The sequence below is a fragment of the Bufo gargarizans genome, chromosome 2 (assembly GCF_014858855.1).
Source record: "Bufo gargarizans isolate SCDJY-AF-19 chromosome 2, ASM1485885v1, whole genome shotgun sequence".
Lineage (NCBI taxonomy): Eukaryota > Metazoa > Chordata > Amphibia > Anura > Bufonidae > Bufo > Bufo gargarizans.
The window spans coordinates 417,738,236-417,760,740 of record NC_058081.1 but is presented as its reverse complement, the minus strand read 5'-3'; positions in this window follow the sequence as shown (position 1 = coordinate 417,760,740).

Here is a 22,505-nt window from a genome sequence, read left to right as displayed (position 1 = left end):
ATGACATTTACAGAAGATCTTGAAAAGACTTTTCTTCAGTTTTCTTTGTTTAGTTGGATTACTTTAATCTCTCTGTATTGTTGAAACGGAGATGAAATAACCTTTTATTAAAAATGTTACAAAAAACCACATGCTTTCAAAGGGTGTCCTAATTTTTTCACATGACTGTATGTTGGGGGACTTCTGGGGTCGTTTTCTTCTTTTTCTGATTTAACTTATACTGTGTCTTTTTCACAGATCTCTTTGACCCGCATAAAAATGGATTACAAAGCCAGGGAACTTTCTTGGTTATCCCAACTCGATGCTGTTTTCAGGGATGAGGGAGCAGCGGGTGGTCCCGGCGGTGGCACGATTAAGGAGACCCAGGGTTCACTCCAGCGGCTGCTACACAAGAGGGCACGGACGTGGTGGAACAAGGCCTTCCTGGAAAGGTACCTCCAGAGAGGCCTCATACCACGCGGCCTAAGGATACAGGTCTTCCCGTCTTTTCCCATTGAGGATGACACCTTCTCCTCTAAATGGGAGGAGATCTGCAATCAAAGCTCTTTCAAATTTATTGAGCTTTTGATTGGCCATGACAAAAAGAGCCTTGAACAAATAGATAATGACATTGATTCCCTCCAGGCGAGTCTATCCAGTAACTGTAGTGCTGAAAATTTGAAAAGCTTTCAAGAACACCTAAACATACAATACCCGATTTGGGAAAAGGAGATACAGGGAACTAAAATACTGAAATTTTCCAGGGATAACAACAATTTACAACAAAACCGTGTCTATAAATGGAAAAATAAGGAAGCTGGCAATCATAGATACAAGAACCGGTCACGCAGCAGATCTTCTTCAATGTCCTCCGTATCTTCTGCTGGGGATTCCCAGACACAGGACATCAACCCCACTCGCCTTACCCGCAATAAAAGAAAAATGGAGCATGGAAATGGTCCCGGTGGAAAGAGACAACCGGAATCTACCGCGATTACGAAACTACCTGATAACGAGCCTAAGGTAATTAACCTATCCGATCATGTGTTTTCTAGGACAGATGTCTCTCTTTTGGAGAAGGGCTTGTCATACGCACCCAGTTGCGGTTTTGACAGCTTCACTGCCGTCAAGGATTTACACCTTTTTGGGCGGTCCCTAATGATGAAGAGGTGGCATGCTAGAGGTGACTCTACGGGAATATTTAATACTGAGGACGAGCAACGGGCTTTACGTGTGTTGGAGGATTTATTGGCAGAACAAGAGGGACCAACTGCCAACGTCACTGATTTGATACCCTCTGAGATCAGAAAAAGATCTACCAAGTTTCCCCCCTTGTCTTTATGCCCGGCTATAGACCTTTTTGTCAAGGCTGTTAGTAGAGATTTCAAACAGATACCCTTGTCAATACAATATGACAACTTGAATAAGGATCAACGACACAGCCTTGGCAGGATAAAAAACATCAAAGACGTGGTCTACAAGCCGGCTGACAAGGGGGGAAATCTGGTGGTCTGGCCTCGGAGGATGTATCTGGCGGAGGCTTATCGACAGCTGAATGACCCAGTCTGTTACCAAAAATTAACATTTAACCCCTCCATCTCTTACAGAAATGAACTGATGAGACTCCTGGATATGGGTCTAGAGAAGAACATCATCTCCAAAAAATTATACGAGGCTCTCATTATCCAGGAACCCACCATTCCTACCTTATACCTTCTGCCGAAGGTTCATAAGAACATATCTGTGCCCCCAGGTAGGCCCATTATTTCTGGGTGTAACAGTATGGTAGAGGGGGTGTGTAAGTTGCTGGATTTTCACTTGAAGCCCCTTGTAGAGACCTTACCATCTCATGTTAGGGACACATCTGATTTCCTTAAAAGGATACAGGGAATCACACTTGAGGATGACAATATCATGGTGACATGTGATGTTGAATCTCTTTATACCAGCATTCAACATGTGGATGGGTTAAGGGCAGTGGAATTTTTTCTATCGACCAGCAACCTATCCAAGGAATTTTCCTCATTTTTGCTGCAGCTTTTAAGGTTTGTACTCACACGGAACTTTTTCTCCTTCAATGGGTCCTTCTTCCTACAGCTCCAGGGAACAGCAATGGGTGCAGCCTGCGCACCCGCATATGCCAACCTGTTCCTGGGGCTGTGGGAGAGGGACCTTTTCCTGTCAGACGGACACGTCGTCATGGACCGCGCCATTTTATGGGCGCGGTACATTGACGACGTCTTCATGATCTGGCAGGGCACGGAAGAACAACTCCATGACTTCTTCAGGCTCCTTAATACAAACTCCAGGAATATCAAATTAACATATACACACCATAAGTATAGGGTGGATTTTCTGGATGTGTCCGTCTTCAGAAACCATGATGGACAGATCGGAACTGATGTCTTCCGCAAGGAGACAGCCGTGAATGCCTACCTGCATGCAACCTCCCTACACCCTAGGAATACCATCTCCGCCATTCCCATCGGCCAATTTTTACGCATCCGCCGGATATGCTCCGACGATGCAACTTTTGAGAGGCGAGCCTGTGAGCTGAAAGATCGTTTCCTCAAGAGAGGCTATAGTCATCGCTCTATTAAAAAGGCATATCGGCGGGCAAAGCTGCAGGGACAGGCCCAACTTCTCCAAATAAAGGGAGATAAGACACCTGACAATAGGATCCGCTTTATAAGCAAATATCACTCCCAGTGGGACGAAATGAGGAACTGCTTGGCCTCTCATTGGCCGATCCTATTAACTGACCCGGTCTTGGAAAGACTTTTACCTCCACGACCTTTGGTCACAGCTCGCAGGGCTAACACCCTGCGTGATAATTTGGTCAGAGGTTACCTTCAACCAACTCTTCCTCCCCTGTTCTTTGGACAGGGTAGTCCCAAGACCGGCTTCAGACCGTGTGGCAAATGTTCTGCGTGCCCCAATATGGAGCGGTCTCTAGACTTCACAGACTCCTCGGGCACTAAGACATTCAGGATTAACCATGCTCTTACATGCTCCAGCACACGAGTGGTCTATTACGCCCATTGTCCCTGTCCCAAGATCTATGTGGGCCTCACGACGCGAGAACTTCGTGTCCGTGTGAGGGAGCATGTGAGGGATATCCTAAATGCACAAGAACAAAAGGATGGTGAGGTTCTTAAACCGATTGCAAGACATTTCAGGGAATTCCACTCTTGCAACCCGAAACTCCTCAAAATAAAGGGGATTGATTGTATTCAGGTGGACCTCCGTGCAGGATGTGTATCTAAAAGGCTAGCCCAGTGTGAAAGCCGCTGGATTTGGACCCTGGGGACACTACGTCCCGAGGGTCTAAATGAAAACCTGGGATTCTCTGCTTTTCTGTAGCCGTTGGGCCCACGACTGTGGACCCGATTTTTTCTTTTAACAGCATGTGTGTTATTTACCTTTAAATTTTATCATTTTTATTAACTTTCTTATCTCTTTATTTATTTTCTTGTCTTCCTCCACAGCACTTTTACATCGCTCTGTAGGGACGTCTGCTCTATTATTTTTCTACTTGAAGCAATTTTAGATTCCGCTATTGTGGTTGTCCACTTTTCCAGAAGCCTAGTTACGCCATTGTCGACTAACCCATTTGACATGATATTTTTGATATTTTTGATTATGGATGTTAATTGAGCATTATCACGTGTTTATGGATCTTGGATCGACTATCTATTGATTATCATCATCCTCTAGCACCTTATTCCTTTTCACCTTTTTCCTCCGCACTTTTTATTCTTTCCATCACTCTTCTCACCATCTCTCACCCCCTCACATTTATGCACTAGCACTTTAACTGCACCTTTGTCTTTATCGCCATTCATGAATTTCCTAAATGGCATGTCAACTTTTCCGTCACTTTATTATCCCTTTTTTTATTGAATCCTTTGATTGGTCCATTGGGTCTTGTACCCTGTTTCATTTTGTATATAGATTTTTATTGCATATCTAATATTCATATCTGTATATCTATTTATGTCATTATCATGCATCTTATTTTGGGTATTAATATGATTGTCATTTCTAACTTCATTGTTTATTTTTAATCATGGTTGACCCATCACACATGGCTTCTGCCGGAATCCACTCTATATTTGATTCATGTATTTTTTGTCATCTTCTATTTAATCATTGTTGGCATTATCTTAAATTGTGACGTGTCTTTCGCTGCCCATACCTTAACTCTGTTTATCATGCTAATGAATTGTACATTTATATATTTATATGTGATGTGTCTTTCGCTGCCCATACCTCAACTCTGTTTATCATGCTAATGAATTGTACATTTATATATTTATATGTTTATGCTATGCCACAGCATGATGAAATTGTATATATATGTGCTTATTATGTATATAATATACCCAGTGTCTATATTATCATATATCCATTCATACGTCACTATGAGATTTACATTATGTTATTTATTTGTAAAAATGTATGTCGTCACCTTCATATGTGCATACCTATGATGAGCGAATGTAGGGCTGTCCATATAATTGTAAAATTTGATATGCCAGCACATATGTTGCCTTTAAATTCATATACTACATTTTCTTTTGAGACACAGACGTCCCGTTCCTCCTCCCCTTCTGTGTTGCGTGCGCGCGCCGTCCGTCACCACCCACGGCATCTCGCGCTCGAGCGTCCGTACGTCACGCTGCCCGATCATGTGACTTGTCATGTGGTGTGGGCGTGTCGGCGGGACGCCGGCTGTGGGATTGCCGGAAGTGACAGTGCGGATTGCGCGCGCCATTCCACCAACACACCAGGAGATGAGTAAGTGCTGCTTTATTTCTATTGGTTGAAGGAGACATAAATACCTGGTCCGCAGTGATGGCGCTACCCCCTGACGAAGGCACGCCGAAACGCGCGTTGGGGTAGCGCCATCCTGGTTTGTCTGTTCACATCTGGTCCCATATCGGTGAGTCCTTGATCATAGGTTTCCAGCCATGGCTATGTGTTGCTAACGTTGAGCTATTTTGCCTGGTCCATTACTGCTGATCCATTTGGTACACTGTTTATACATAGTATTATCTATGTTGCTTGCACCATATACTATGCACTATAGCCATGGCGGTTAGACCATGTTTTGATCTCCACTCACCCTCTATAACAAATTATTCTTAAAGGTCTGCACCTATGGGTTGGTCATTGTACCATACTTTACTAGTTGTTTTTCCCACATCTGCAGTTACCCTACTGATAGGCCATTATATGTTGTGACCAGTGTGTCCATCTAGGATGGCGCTCGTTCTCTTTTCCCCTACTCCCTTACCCTGTCTTTGGCATTCACTATATGTGTGTTTTTTATCATGAATTTAATAAAAACGTATATTTTTCTAACTTATGGTACCCTAAGCTCTTTTTTTCTCCTGTTTTCTGCCGTCATGCTCGGAGCTTGTACCGAGTCATTTTCTTTCGGGTGTCCCCCTATATTTGGTTATTATACGGGCACTGCCCTTGCTATATATGTTGGGGGACTTCTGGGGTCGTTTTCTTCTTTTTCCTATATATCAATCTGTTCAGCTCCTTCTACTCTGTTTATGGGTTGATTTTAGAGGACCTTTTCATGAAGCCTTATCTGCAGGAATCATACTTTAAGACTTATTTCACACAAGCGATATGGAGTCAGGGTCTGTTCAGGGAAAAACCTGATGGTTTTGTGCACAAGTTTAAAGGTGTATTCCAGTTATAAAAAGTTATCCCCTATCCACAAGATGGGATCCACAACTATCAGATCAGTGGGGTTTCAACACTGGGACCCCCACTAATCACGAGAAAGTGGTCCCTCTACCTTGTGGAGCCCCCCTGAAATGGACGTAGAGGCTGGTCAGTAGTGTTGAGCGCAAATATTCAAATTACAAATTTTAAATCGCGAATATCAGCACTTTGAGAATTTGCGAATATTTCAAATACAGTGCTATCTATTCGTTTTTCGAATATTCATAATTTTTTCTATCTGAACACATTATTCCTCCCTGCTTCTTGCTTGTGGGCCAATGAGTCAATGGCCAACAAGCAACTTAAGCAGGGAGGAATCATGACTTCAAAAAGAAGAAAATGACGAATATTCGAAAAAACAAATATATAGCACCATATTGAATATAGTGCTATATAATAGTTTTTTTAGAATATTCGTCATTTTTTTCCATCTGAAGTCATGATTCCTCCCTGCTTAAGTTGCTTGACAAGCAACTTAAGCAGGGAGGAATCATAACTTCAGATGGAAAAAAAAATGCCAAATATTCAAAAAAAACCAAATATATAGCACTATATTCTTTAGTGCTATATATTTGTTTTTTAACCACGCCTGTATCGATCGTGTAAAATTCACATATTACGCGATCATTACCTTGCCGATTTTTGAGTAAAAAAAAAAAAGAATGTAGAATATAACGAATATTTTAATTCATATTCTACAAATATTCTACAAAATATCACATATTCGAATGACCCCTGCAGCTCATCACTACTGGTCAGAAAAGCACACTGTAGCCCCATTTATTTATTTTGTTATCATGATCGGTGGGGGTCCCAGTGGTAGGACCAACACTGATCTGATAGTTTATCCCCTATTCTGTGGATAGGGGATAACTTGTTATAGCCATAACACTAATTTAATAATTTTTGTCTGAAATTGCGCACAGTGTTTCAGTTTTTTACACTTGGATGCAATCAGTTTTGATGTGTTTTTCACATGTGTGACAAAAACCTGAAGAGTAATACTAATTTATTAGCAACCATAAGTGGAAAAACACATTGCATCTGGATGCCTCCAGTTATTCATGCAAGCCCCATTTACTTCTATGGGGCCAGGGCTGCAATTTTTCCTGAACGCAGAGATGGAAAGGAGGACTTCTACTAAAGGAAATGTGTCCAGGAACTGTACCACAATTTTAAAGTCAGTTGCACTATAGCTGTACCGTACAGTTGCCCTTGTCCCTTTCACATGCTCAATGACATTACCATATAATAGAAACTTTTATCTCTTTTCAGCAGGTCCCTTCTAAAAAAAAAAAAAAAAAAAAAATCACTCAATGAGGAACCTCATAAAATCTTCCCAACCATGACACACCAATAAAATGAGGCTATGCTTCAGCAATGGTGAATGCCAATAAAATAAATCACTCTTCTAATCAAAGTTTTGGCTCACAAAATGATATCTCTCTGGATGTTTAACAAGCTTCTTATACTGTATAAGCAGGGCACACAAAATACCTTTATGTTAGAATGTTAGACTGCAAGAAGCACTGCACTTTGAGGCCCTGTTTATGTGCCATATACATACAGTACCTAAATAACATTAGCAGGCAATAAAGACTCTGGATAATATCAGCATATGTTTTCCATACAGTTGTGTGAAAAGTGTGTTTCTGACATAAAATGGTGGTGTTCATTTTGGACACAAACTGAGGATAATGATAAACCAACAAACTATCTCTTCTTAATAAAACATACTAAAAATACTTTTTATTGGTGAAGATTGGAAACAATACAAATGACAAAAGTACAAAGACTAACATAAATACATAATAATGAAGAACAAGCGACCCAAAACGGATCAGTTCAGAATTCATCAATTTGGCTGCGTTTGGTCTCCGTACTGTTTTTTAGACAGTCACTAAAACGCAGCTTGCAGAGTTTTGGTGACGGTCTGACTATGCAGAGCCAAACGGATCCATCCTGACTTACAATGTAAGTCAATGGAGAAGGCTCTGTATTTCACTGACACAATATGGTGCAAATGAAAATGGATCCGTCCCCCATTGACGGATCCGTTTTGACTTAGACTTTTTTTTTATGAATAATGCAAACTGATCCGTTATTAATGGATACAAGCGTTTGCATTATTGGTGCGGATCCGTCTGTGCAGATACAAAACGGATCTGCACCAAATGAGAGTGTGAAAGTAGCCTTAGATGCCGGTTTTTATATCCCTGTGCTAACGCTTGATGGGCCAAAGCTATGTAGAGGCGTCGTCCTCTACATAAATTAGGCACTGACCATTAGACTTGCTTGCTGGCATAGATTTAAGTAATTTTCTAAGCTCAAAAGAGGCGTAGAAAATTATAAATGAGACGGGCCGGCCATCCTGCCCACTCCACGCCCCTTTTCTCCGCCACCTTGAAAAAGTTGCAGATTCGTCCGCAAATCCTCTTTATGACCAAATCTGCAACAAAAGTACGGCAAAATGTGGCATACTTCAGATCAAAAATGACCCCCCCCCCCCATTTCCCTAAATTAGAAACACATTCATACTTAAAGGGCAACTAAATCCTGAAAAATTAAGCAAAAGCTCTTCTGGAAAGTTTATCCTTTTTTCCTGGACATCTGCAAACTGCTGCATAAAGCAGTTAAACAGATATCCTGCAATCCGTAAAGGGTTTATTTGCTTCATGTTTGGCTGGAGATTGAACCGGAGCACTCTTATCTTCAATTCTGTGGAATTTATTTCACCAGCCAAAAATGTGACGTTTCGACCGTAATGATCTTTCTCAAGCAACATACAAAGTGAATAGTAACAAACATATATACACATCCGACCCCTCCCAGTAAGTCACATATCCCAATTACACATGCAAATGAAGTGAAAAATACACCAGTATTGTGGATCCTCTATCATCCACCCACCTGTGATTTAATCCAATAATACAATCCCCATCTCTATCAACACAGTGACACAATTGTATACCATTAAAATGGTGCTTACTCACAAACAATCATGGCAAAGTCTGGCTGGCAAATCATGGCGGGAACTTGCTTCAGCTTCCTGTGTAGTGTGATAAGTGCGCGCATCCCAGCATCCCCATGGATAAGGTGCGCATGCGCCATGAGCACATGCAGGCTCATGGAGGACGCAAACTGTCTAGCGCTCCTGCATGGTTAGTGCGCCTGCGCATCGAGTACAGAGCCGGACTCCCTATGCTGACGTGTTCCTCCTGCTGTTCTGGTGACGCCTCTATTCAAATCAGGTAGGCGTGCCACAGCTAGACTCCGGAGCAGTGATTCAGCACCCCTAAGTGTATCCAGTGCTGCCTATGTGTAGCGATTGTCTCTGCCAAGTAGAGAGTGCTTCAGCCTTAACCCTGTCAAGTCTATCTATTGGAGTTTTAACCCCTGCTGGTTGTCTGTGTTGTACTGGGCATTCCTTGGCCTCAATTTCTACCACAAAGTGTGTCCATTTTTATGGCCATGTTAGTTAGGCTCCATAAATACCATTCTAGTGCAAATATGCAAAATCACTTATTGTGGTTTAGTGCCAAAAGGGGCTTCACAGTGGTCAACATAAAGACAGAATTCAGCAGTATGTGTTTCACCGCTATTTCTGTATCCTTATTGCCAGGGTTACGCAAAAGTCCTCTCTCATCAAACGGCAGGATTGTAGGTCCAGTTATAATGCCACGTTTGAGGGCTCAGTCAGCCATTTGGGAGTCCCCATACCCCCAATCTTTTTTAAGAAAGAAGGGTTTATGTTGGGGTCTTCTCTTTAAAACACTTATGCTCAAGGTCTCCGTGTGGGATACACTCCCCCAGATACCATGTGGGGGAGGTCTCCACCCTCTCAGGACCCTCTGCATTCATTAGGCATGGGGCACATCCCCCATAAATGTGGAAGAGTCGCCACCACCTACAACACAGTCTCTTGATTCACTCAATAGGACTAGGGGGTCACCTGTTCCCAAACTCACCCCTCTTAATACTGGTGTAACGTCCCTATTGAGGTCAACCCATTCATGCCAGCCCATAGTTCAACTGTGGATAACATGGACCCTACAGTATTAAGTTAATAAGGGCCATTAATCAAGAGGAGGCTATCCATCACATGGCAGAGTTACAAAAAGAGGCAGTGAAAAAACGCACCATGAACATCATCTAGGCAACCATTGGTTCCCCCCTGACCCTGAGCCGTGAAGACATGTAGGCCTATAAACACACACACACACACACACACACACACACACACACACTACAAGGTAGTAGAGGGGTATACGTTACTCAGATGCTATTAATGTGGTAATCCCGCTGTCTGTATTCTCCCGGAGCAGAGGTCCCCTTGCTGATTGTGCCCCCAGACTTCACCAATAGTGCAAATTTCTGTGAAAATAAAGTTGAAGTTAAAAGAATGTATAAATTAGAAATTCATACATACATCTCAACCAACTATGTTTGGGTACATTACTTCACTAAAACAAATACTAGGATTATGTATAATAGTCCTATCTCAGTGTAGAGGAAAAACAAGTCTCTGTTCAGTTCAGTATAGTGTGCCTATTTTGAATTCCCTGTTGAGGCCTTTGGGTTCAAGTGTTTGTAGTTCAAATATCCACCTTAATTCCAACTTTTTCAATAGTCTCTCTCTATCACCTCATCTTCTTTGTGGTAATATCCCATCAATCACCCGGAACCGAAGTTGGAAAACATTGTGTCTATGCTTTAGGAAATGTTCTGGTACTGGCTGTTCATTTTTCGGGGTGTCCTCCAATCTCTCTCCTGAGAGTAGTTTACTTATACGGTAGTGATGTTGACACTGTAGTGTGTAAATAACGTATTCTGACCTGCATGTATAATAGCCCTTTATATGGTATACCTTACCTGTTCTAGGGTGTGTAAAGCTGCTACCATTTAACATATTATTGCAGTTGCAACAGCTCAAACAGGGGAATCAGCCCACTCTATATGATGCATCCAAGGGGGAACTTCTGACTGGCTCCTAACACGGCTGGCACCACCACAAGATAAGGCTTTAATTTTTTGTTGTGCTGCTATACGCAATTTTTTTCATGGCTGGAGATTGACTCTTTGCACCAGCAGAGCTCACAGAAATGCTGAGACTCGTAGCTCTCTCTTCATGTAATAACTATAATAACAGTCTGGACGTGCTGGGGATTGTAGTTCTCTACTATTATACTCCTCTCCATGTAATAATTAATTTTCTGGACATGCTGGGAGTTGTAGTTCTCTCCTCTTATACCTCCTCCCTGTAATGTAATCTAATATCACATAATAGCTTGGACATGCTGGGAATTGTAGTTCTCTCCTCTTCTATCTCCTCTGTCTTGTCCTCTGCTATCACATAGTAACAGCCTGGACATGCTGGGATTTGCAGTTCTTTTCTTGTATATCTCCTCCCTGTATTGTTCTCTGATATCAAATAATAAACACATGGATATGCTGGGAGCTTTAGTACTCTACGCTTATACCTCTTCCTGTAATTTCCTCTGATATCATATAATAACAGGTAAGGCTAGGTTCACATCACTGTTTCTTTTTCTGTTCTTCTAATCTATCAGAACAGAAAAAATAAATAGGATTCTGTAAAAAAATAAAACAATGGATCCTTTGCATCAGTTATGCACATTTGGCATTCATTTGAGCCATTTCCATCTCAGATACAATTTTTTGGATGAAAATAAAGTACTGCATGAAAAACTGCATAAACGACTATGATACTTTCAGCAAAGAACACTTACTGTCTGCAGGCTTGGGCAGCAGAATGAGGGGCATGAGCTGCTTTAACCACTAATATTTCTGGGGATTGGAAGCAGCTATGATTCTGATCTTATTTTAAAGCCTAAACTGTCAGCTTTCAAACAAGACCAGAACCACAAGCTCATGACCTTCTTTTGACACACTGATATCAGAAATGAATGTGTCTCATGGATTTATGCCCTTGGATATGTTGCAGGGAAATGATGAAAATTGAGATTTGATCAAATCCCTAAGGGAGATTTGATCAAATCATAGAAGATGTTTAAAATAACATCTCTGTGGGGTGATTTCCATAGAAAAAGTAAGTGATTTGGTTCAAATCCCTTAATTGTTATAGTGAAAAGATGAAATTAACAAGTAAGGAGTCCTGGAAAAAAAAAAAGCCGTCAAAGGACCTTTGATTACCTCATAGACATGTGACCAGTAATGTGACCAGTAAAATTGCTATGTTACTGGTCACATGGTGATGATGTCATCAAAGGTCCTTTATCCCATAGCTCTCACAGTTTGCTGATAAAAGGCCCTAGTGACGCCCCTGATTCTAGGTATATACTATTCTGGCAGGGGGAACTCCTGGCCATTGGTTCAGATATAGAAAAAAAAAAAAAAAAAAAAACTCTGACCGAAGTAGTATCAGAAGAACAGTTCATTGAAACTATCAGGACATTTTTTAACAAGCGGAATGATAAAGAAAAATCCTTGTGGACTCGCAAAAGGATAGAATAAGCTATCACAGTCATTGAGCAATTTAAATTAGCACCGCTACTTAAACTACAATGGACACATAAACAGTACTATTATGGAAAAAAAATATGATGTTATGGACTCTGATCCAAATATCTAAACAATATTATTTCATATTATTATTATTATAATAGCAAAAATATTAAACTTTTCACTAAAACAGTTAAGGGATTTGATGACCAAATCACTCACTTTCTTTAGGGAACATCATCTTCTGTGAATTGATCATTTCCCTTAGGGATTTGATCAAATCTCCATTTTCATCTTAGGGATTGGATCAAATCTCCTTTTTCATCATTTCCCTGCGACAGATACATTGCATTCATGGACTGGGTGTCATGTCTCCATACAGCTTCTCTCAAATGTGTGCTAATTAATTAATTCATATAGGGTTTGTCCTGTATTAAAACATTGTCAATTAGCGCCATCTTCTGACCACTTCCATATTGTTCTCTGTGTATGTTCAGCCTCTTTGTTACTCCTCCCCTTTGTGACCTCACTTATCTACAAGAAGGGGAGTAGTCTTCTAGAAGTTGCCATCTTTCTTCACATGCTCTGCTGTACAAGATTATCTAAACTTCTACTATAGGCTGCATAGCCGGTAAGGCATTATTTCTTGCTGTTCTTTCATGCCTATGTGATTATTACTAGCTATAGACATGCATTATGTGTATTTCTGTGTAGGCAGCTAGTTAGCAGTTCAGATGTAAAGTAAGGGCCTAGTCAGCTACCCCTTGCAGACATGTTGTATGCTGTTCTATGATATGTATCAGACATGTTGTATGCTATTCTATGATATGTATATTTGCAGTTCATGTACTTATTGCATTCTTTATGTTACTGGTTCACAGTTTCACACCAACTTACTTCGGCTCATTAAAGCTACAGATCATTACCTGGTCTCAATTTACTGAGTAGTAGGAGGGTGTTTATCTGCCTGCCAAGTCCATACACACCCCCAGGGGTACACGTGGTAACGAGGACAGGACAGTGAAACGGCTGCGACCTAGCCAGTGAAACGGCTGCGACCTGGCGAGTGGAAAATAACATACAGACTTCAGAGGCCGCTATCCCACCACGCAGCTACCTGCATATGAGAACACAGCAGTCTCTTCACAGTCAAGATCCTGAACAGCAGCATCATGTCACAAAGCCAAACTTCTTACAAGACAAGGTCTAAGGCCAGTCGCTCTGCAAGATCCTCAGCAGTCAGCAATGCCACCGCCATTGCACGTGCAGAAGCGGAGGCGGCAAAAGCACGCGCTGCCTTTGCAGAGCAAGAGATGCAACTAAAGCTACGTCAAGCAACATTTGAAGCTGAAAAGGCAAGTCAGCAAGCGGCACTGGAGAAGCTCTCAGCGCAGAAGGAAGCTGCCGCAGCCATTGCCAAAGCAGAGGCCCTGGAAGCACTCTTTTACCCAGACGACGAAAGATGCAGCGGTCCAGCCAACCTAGATCTCATCCATCAAGATTCCCTGCAGCGCACTTCAGAGTATGTCCATCGACATTCCAGAATGATCGACACTCTCCAGCCGACAGAAGATCTTCAACAAGACCTCATCGACGGATTTCATCGAACTCGCCTCACAGCAACCCCGGAAGTCCAGGATAAGTCTCTAACCCGCAGGCCAGAGGACAATCCAGGAAATGAACTAAGTAGGGACCACCCGCCTTCTCATCAGGAGTTCCAGCCTGCGCATAATGTTCCAGAAACATCCTTTTTCGTGCCTAGAAGGTATGATACAGTCCAACCTAAAAGAGAGACTACTGACAGGTATGATTATACACCATTTTCTCACTATCGCAACACACTGCCAGCTTACTCTCCTCCTGATCAAACCAGCATGGACATTGTTAAGTTCCTCACAAGGCGTGAGCTGGTTGCCAAGGGACTTGGGAAGTTTGATGATCACCCTGAGAGTTATAGGGCCTGGCGTTCTTCCTTTAAGAACACAATCAAAGACGTTGGACTATCCCCCAGCGAAGAGATAGACCTCTTAGCTAAGTGGCTAGGGACTGCATCTGCTGAGCATGTAAAAAGAATCAAGTCCATTAATATAAGAAACCCAGATATCGGACTAAAAATGGTTTGGGACAGACTTGACGAATGTTATGGTTCAGCAGAGGCAATAGAAAACTCTTTCTTTAAAAGGATAGAAGATTTCCCTAGAATAGCTCCTAAAGGCTTCCAGAAACTTAGGGAACTTAGTGACATTAATGGAACTACAAGTAGCCAAATCTGAAGGTGATCTGTCGGGACTCACATTCTTTGACACTGCCAGGGGTGTTAACCTCATAGTACAAAAGTTAACCCCCGGCTTACAAAATGAGTGGGTCAAATGTGGTTCTAACTATAAGAAAAAACACAATGTTTCATTTCCTCCATTTTCTGTGTTTGTAGACTTCATACGTGACCAGGCTAAGATAAGAAATGATCCTAGTTTTGATTTTACACTGGCATGTACTTCTGTTCCAGGTCTTCCTTCACGTAGGAGCTTCAGTGGCGGTTCACAAGACTGAACTGTTCCCTTCAGACTCTCTCCACAGGTCTGCTGGTTCCTACCATGCTACAAACAAAGTTAAAAACCCTGGTAAGCAGTGTCCTATACACCGAAAACCACATTCTCTTCTGACATGTAGGGGCTTTAGAGAAAAACCCATCGAGGAGTGTAAAGCCTTCCTTAGAGAAAATAACATCTGCTACAAGTGCTGTTCTTCAACCACTCATTTAGCCAAAGACTGCAAGGTTAGTGAAAAGTGTAAAGAATGTGATAGCACAGACCATAGTACAGCATTACATCCTGGACCAGCTCCATGGACTTTACAACACGCTTACAGTACTGTTCAGCATGGTGGAGAGGAGGGTAACACTGCTGTCGCTACCCTGGAGGTCACTCCACAGTGCACTGAGATCTGCAAAGGATCCATAAGTGGAAGATCCTGTTCCAAAATATGTCTAGTCCAAGTCTACCCGACAGGACAAAGAGACAAAGCAGTCAAAATGTATGCCATTCTAGATGACCAGAGCAATAGGTCTCTAGCCACCTCAACCTATTTTGACATATTCAACATTAAAAGCCCCAGCTTCCCATACTCACTAAGGACTTGTGCAGGATTTGTGGAGACGGCGGGGAGAAGAGCATCCGGTTTCCAAGTTGAAGCGATGAACGGCGAGATCAGCTTGCCCTTACCAACTCTAATAGAGTGCAATCAAATCCCTGATCACAGATTTGAAATTCCTACTCCAGATGTCGCAATGCATCATGCACACCTAAAGCATATAGCCCACCTGATCCCAGAACTTGACCCACAGGCTAAGATAATATTGCTACTCGGGAGAGACATTCTACGAGTCCATAAAGTGAGACAGCACATAAATGGTCCTGGCAACGCTCCTTATGCTCAAAGGCTGGATCTAGGATGGGTCTTAATAGGAGAAGTCTGCCTTGGGAGTGTGCACAAGCCAGAGTCAGTTCATAATATGTTTACAAGCACACTAGCCAGTGAACGCCCCTCACTTTTCCAACCATGTGTCAACAACTTCCTCAAAGGAGCTACCGTGTGCTTCGCATCTACCTTGTTCCTTTACAGATGTCTCTAGTGACAGCGACCAAGACCACTTAGGATGCACTGTCTTCCAAAGGACAAAAGATGACAATCAGGTGGCACTATCTATCGAAGACAAGCTGTTCTTGGAAATAATGGAACAAGATTTCGTGAAGGACAGCACTAACAGTTGGGTTGCGCCTCTTCCCTTCAGAACTCCAAGGCCACGCCTACCTAACAACAAGGTACAAGTACTTAAACGTTTCTCTTCTCTTAGACGTAACTTCCAAAGAAGGCCGGAGATGAGAGAACACTTCTTTTCTTTCATGCAGAGAATATTTGAGAACAATCATGCAGAGATTGCACCACCCCTTGAAGCTCATGAAGAATGCTGGCACCTCCCAATTTTCGGAGTATATCATCCCAAAAAACCAGGTCAGATCAGAGTCGTGTTTGACTCTAGTGCTAAATATGAAGGCATCTCCTTAAACGATGTACTCCTGACTGGCCCTGACCTAAATAGCAAACTGCTAGGGGTACTCCTCCGTTTCCGCAAGGATTCTGTCGGTCTGATTGCTGATATCCAACAGATGTTTCACTGCTTCCTTGTTAGAGAGAAGGATAGAAACTTCCTCAGATTCTTCTGGTTTAAAGACAATGACCCTTTAAAAGATGTCATAGAGTACCGCATGAGAGTACACATTTTCGGGAACAGCCCCTGACCTGCTGTTGCTATTTACGGACTCAGACGTTCTGCTCAGGAAGGAGAAAGAGAATATGGGTCCGATACAAGACAGTTTGTAGAAAAAGACTTCTACGTAGATGACTGTTTGAAATCTTTACCTTCCAGTGATTCTGCAATCAGTCTCCTCAAAAGAGCCCAGGACATGCTCGCCTGTTCCAATTTGAGACTCCACAAGATTGCTTCAAACCGCAAAGAGGTTATGGAAGCCTTCCCCACTGAAGACCATTCCAATGACCAAGAGATTTGGACCTGGGGTCAGATACTTTACCTGTCCAACGCAGCCTTGGACTTCTATGGGACTTGAAATCTGATACCTTCACCTTTCAAGTTAGCAAGGAAGAAAAGCCTTTCACCCGCAGAGGCGTCCTGTCTGCAATCAACAGCCTGTATGATCCTTTGGGTTTTGTAGCTCCTGTCACTATCCAAGGTAAGGCCTTGCTTAGAGATTTAATCCGTGAAACTACTGACTGGGATGTTCCATTATCCCCTGAAAAGAAGAATATGTGGGTAGAATGGAGAAACTCCCTGACAGCTCTGTCTAGCCTTAATGTCTCACGCCCATATGCTCCTGTGCCATCTACTGATGTCCAAGACCATACACTCTGCGTATTTTCCGATGCTTCTGTTAAAGCTATATCTGCTGTAGCTTATCTCAGAACCGTGGACACTAACGGACAATACCACGTTGGGTTTATCATGGGCAAGGCAAAACTCGCACCACAACCTGAACACACTATACCCAGACTTGAACTTTGTGCTGCAGTCTTGGCCGTCGAGATAGCCGAGCTAATCACGTCTGAGATAGACATTGATCTTAAAAAGGTTGAATTCTACACAGACAGCAAGGTGGTCTTGGGTTATATCTATAATGAATCCAGACGATTCTATGTTTATGTCAATAACAGGGTGCTTCGGATTAGGAAATCCACCTGTCCAGAACAATGGCATTATGTGCCTACTGACAATAATCCTGCAGACCATGCTACAACAGCTGTTGCAGCAAGCCGTCTCAAAAACACAACCTGGCTCACTGGTCCTGCATTCTTACGTAATCCAGGTTCAGCTGTTCACCAGAACAACATATGCGAACTAGTGGACGAAGACTCGGACATTGAGATCGTCCCAAAGTGTCTGCACTTCACACAGTGACATCATTCGACTCCCTTGGTTCTCATCGCTTTAAAAGATTCTCTACTTGGAAATCGCTTGTACGAGCCATTACTTGTCTAGCCCACATAGCTCGTGCCTTTAAAGAGACCAATTGTAATGATGTTAGGCAGTGTAAAGGCTGGCACCACTGCCAAGAGGTTTACACTGTGACAGAATTCCAGCAGTCAAAGAAAATCATCAATGCTAGACCTTTGACTCCAGTTCTGAGCGATCCAGAGGAACCATTCCTTCTCACTCCTGCAACCCTCCTTACCCAGAAGATTGGGAAAGTGAGTACTCCTCCTGGTGAGTTCAGCACCAAAGATCTTTATAAACGTCAATGGAGACAAGTACAGTGCCTTGCCAATACATTTTGGGACAGGTGGAAGAAACAGTACATATCCACTTTACAACCACGGACCAAATGGCAAACTGTCAGGCCCAACCTGAAACTTGGGGATGTTGTTCTTCTAAAGGACAGTCAGTTGCAAAGAAATGAGTGGCCCCTAGGACTTGTCACAAAGACATTTCCAAGCGAGGATGGGAATGTCCGTAAAGTGGAAGTAAAGGTCTGCAGATCACAAGAGACCAAGCTGTTCCTTAGACCAGTGTGTGAACTCATTCTCCTGTTATCTCCTGATGACTGATAGTGGTATTAATCAATACCAGACGGGGAGTGTCATGTCTCCATACAGCTTCTCTCAAATGTGTGCTAATTAATTCATATAGGGTTTGTCCTGTATTAAAACATTGTCAATTAGCGCCATCTTCTGACCACTTCCATATTGTTCTCTGTGTATGTTCAGCCTCTTTGTTACTCCTCCCCTTTGTGACCTCACTTATCTACAAGAAGGGGAGTAGTCTTCTAGAAGTTGCCATCTTTCTTCACATGCTCTGCTGTACAAGATTATCTAAACTTCTACTATAGGCTGCATAGCCGGTAAGGCATTATTTCTTGCTGTTTTTTCATGCCTATGTGATTATTACTAGCTATAGACATGCATTATGTGTATTTCTGTGTAGGCAGCTAGTTAGCAGTTCAGATGTAAAGTAAGGGCCTAGTCAGCTACCCCTTGCAGACATGTTGTATGCTGTTCTATGATATGTATCAGACATGTTGTATGCTATTCTATGATATGTATATTTGCAGTTCATGTACTTATTGCATTCTTTATGTTACTGGTTCACAGTTTCACACCAACTTACTTCGGCTCATTAAAGCTACAGATCATTACCTGGTCTCAATTTACTGAGTAGTAGGAGGGTGTTTATCTGCCTGCCAAGTCCATACACACCCCAGGGGTACACGTGGTAACGAGGACAGGACACTGGGTATTTGTTAGAGGACCGTAAAACTTTCACACTCCTTATCTATAATTTCTACAACAATTTACTGCTACAACTGTTTGTTTACTCCTCTAATCATATTGATCTGATTTACACCACTTGTCCTATCTACCTCATTATTTCTATGTACTTTGGTGTAAAAATATCTGAATCTTCATATATTGTGTTAAAAAATACCTGAGAAAGAGTAGTCAGGCATCTTTGAAGTAATCAATAGTGGTAGTGAGGTACTACTATTATAAGCAGTGATTATACACCTTTGTACATATAAATACTTATATACAGTTGCAAGAAAAATTTTGTGAACCCTTTGGAATTATATGGATTTCTGCACAAATTGGTCATAAAGTGTGATCCGATCTTCATCTAGGTCACAACAATAGACAATCACAGTCTGCTTAAACAAATAACACACAAATTATTAAATGTTACCATCAGTGGAGTAGCGTGGGTTGCCAGCACCCGGGGCAAGCCACGCTACGCCCCACAAGAATGTATATCATGGGAGGATACTACAGAGGAAGCCACTGCTGTCCAAAAAAAAAGACATTGCTGCATGTTTACAGTTTGCACAAGAGCACCTGGATGTTCCACAGCAGTACTGTCAAAATTTTCTGTGGACAGATGAAACCAAAATGGAGTTGTTTGGAAGAAACACACAACACTATGGCCCCTTTCACACGGGCGAATTTTCGGTGCGGGTGCGATGAACGTATTGCACCAGCACTGAATCCTGACCCATTCATTTCTACGGGGCTGTGCACATGAGCGGTGATTTTCACGCATCACTTGTGCGTTGAGTGAAAAATCGCAGCATGCTCTATATTGTCCGATTTTCACGCGACGCAGGCCCCATAGAAGTGAATGGGAAGCGTGAAAATAGCATAGCATCCGCAAGCAAGTACGGATGCGGTGCGATTTTCACGCACGGTTGCTAGGAGACGATCGGGCTGGAGACCCGATCATTATTATTTTCCCTTATAACATGGTTATAAGGGAAAATAATAGCATTCTGAATACAGAATGCATAGTAAAACAGCGCTAGAGGGGTTAAAAAAAATAAAAAAATAATTTAACTCACCTTAGTCCACTTGATCGCGAAGCCGGCATCTCCTTGTGTCTCCTCTGCGCTGAACAGGACCTGGGGACTGGGGTGAGCATTAAATAGAGGTTAAAGACCTTTGATGACGTCACTCCGGTCATCACATGGTACGTCACATGATCTTTTACCATGGTGATTCACCATGGTAAAAGACCATGTGATGACCGGAGTGACATCATCAAAGGTCCTTAACCTCTATTTAATGTTCACCCCAGTCCCCAGGTCCTGTTCAGCGCAGAGGAGACACAAGGAGATGCCGGCTTCGCGATCAAGTGGACTAAGGTGAGTTCAATTTTTTTATTTTTTTTAACCCCTCTAGCGCTGTTTTACTATGCATTCTGTATTCAGAATGCTATTATTTTCCCTTATAACCATGTTATAAGGGAAAATAATACAATCTTCTGAACATCAATCCCAAGCCCGAACTTCTGTGAAGAAGTTCGGGTTTGGGTACCAAACATGCGCAATTTTTCTCACGCGAGTGCAAAACGCATTACAATGTTTTGCACTCGCGCAGAAAAATTGCTCATTTTCCCACAATGCACGCGCCTCTTATCCGGGCCAAAAATATGACGCCCGTGTGAAAGAGGCCTATGTGTGGAGAAAGAGAGGCACTACACACCAGCATCAAAACCTCATCTCAACTGTGAAGTATGGTGGAGGGGTCATTATGGTTTGGGTCTGCTTTGCTGCGTCAGGGCCTAGACGGATTGCAATCATTGAAGAAAAAATAAATTCCCAAGTTTATCAAGACATTTTGCAGGAGAACTTAAGGCCATCTGTCCACCAGCTGAAGCTCAACAGCAGATGGGTGTTGCAACAGGACAACGACCCAAAGCATAGAGCAACAGAATGGCTTAAACAGAAGAAAATATGCCTTCTGGAGTGGCCCAGTCAGAGTCCTGACCTCAACCCGATTGAGATGCTGTAACATGACCTCAAGAAAGCCAGACATCCCAAGAATATTGCTGAACTGAAACAGTTCTGCAAAGAGGAATGGTCAAGAATTACTACTGAACGTTGTGCACGTCTGATCTGCAACTACAGAAAACGTTTGGTTGAAGTTATTGCTGCCAAAGGAGGTTCAACCAGTTATTAAATCCAAAGGTTCACATACTTTTTCCACCTGCACTGTGAATGTTTACATGGTGTGTTCAATAAAAACATGGTGACATTTAATTATTTGTGTGTTATTAGTTTAGGCAGACAGTGATTGTCTATTATTGTGACTTAGATGAATATCAGATCACAATTTATGACCAATTTGTGCAGAAATCCATATCATTCCAAAGGGTTCACATACTTTTTCTTGCAACTGTAGTTGTCTATAACTGTTTACACCACCTATAGACTTGCCACATTTAATACCTTATGATGCACCAATGTAAGGCTTTAAAGAAGAAGCCGTAAGCAAAGCCAGAAATCCCTTGGCCAATCCAATGTCACCTGATGCTACTTACAGCACTACATGCACATCTTTAAAGTTTAAAAATGTGTTTGTAAATTTTATTGATATGTTCTGTTGGCAAAATAATTTAAATAACATTAGCTGGTCAACAATAGCAAAGTTCTATTATTTCCCAAATAATTCTGGAGTATCATTTTTAGATATTTCAAGGGGTTATTCCTTTATTATTACCTACTGGAAATGCATGAATAAATTGACATGTTAGAGCTATTGGTTCCCTTGTCAATGTGTGTCTCTGCATATTGTGACGGGGTCCCACTGTGGGTGACAGTGTAATGGGAATACAAGTTGAATTATATTTGTTTTAGTAAGAAAAATAATAATAATGTAATTCTCTAGTCACTGTCAGCACTGATGGGACCAGGTAAGAGTACATGGTAATATTCTCAAGGAGAATAGTGGCATCTAGGTTTTCCGGGAGGAAATTACATAAAGGAATTGCCTAATGTAGAGCCAAAGAAAATAGGCTATAGAATTGTTATATTATGGGGACTTCCAGTATTTACTAACAGACATGTCAGGAATTGTAATAAGTCCTTTTTAGGGGAGTGCACAAAATGATATAATCCATACTCTGTAGAAAATATGTGTCTTTAAATCTCATTTTGCCTATTCATATTTATTTTTTGAACTATAATGTGTGTAAATTGGATATGTTAAGTGTATGTAAACTTTGACAGTTAGTGTAGAATTAACATAATGTTTCTCATTTGAAGGCTTTGCAGACAGCAAAATGCATCACAAATTACATATGCGGCTCAATAGCATTTAAAATGCACAATTAATGATGATTATAACATACATACAAATGCAATTACAAATAGGGTACAATTAATCAGGTGACAGATATATTCAAAGGTCTAAGAAATCTCTTTACACTAAATTTTGTTATTTATTAAATGTATATTTAA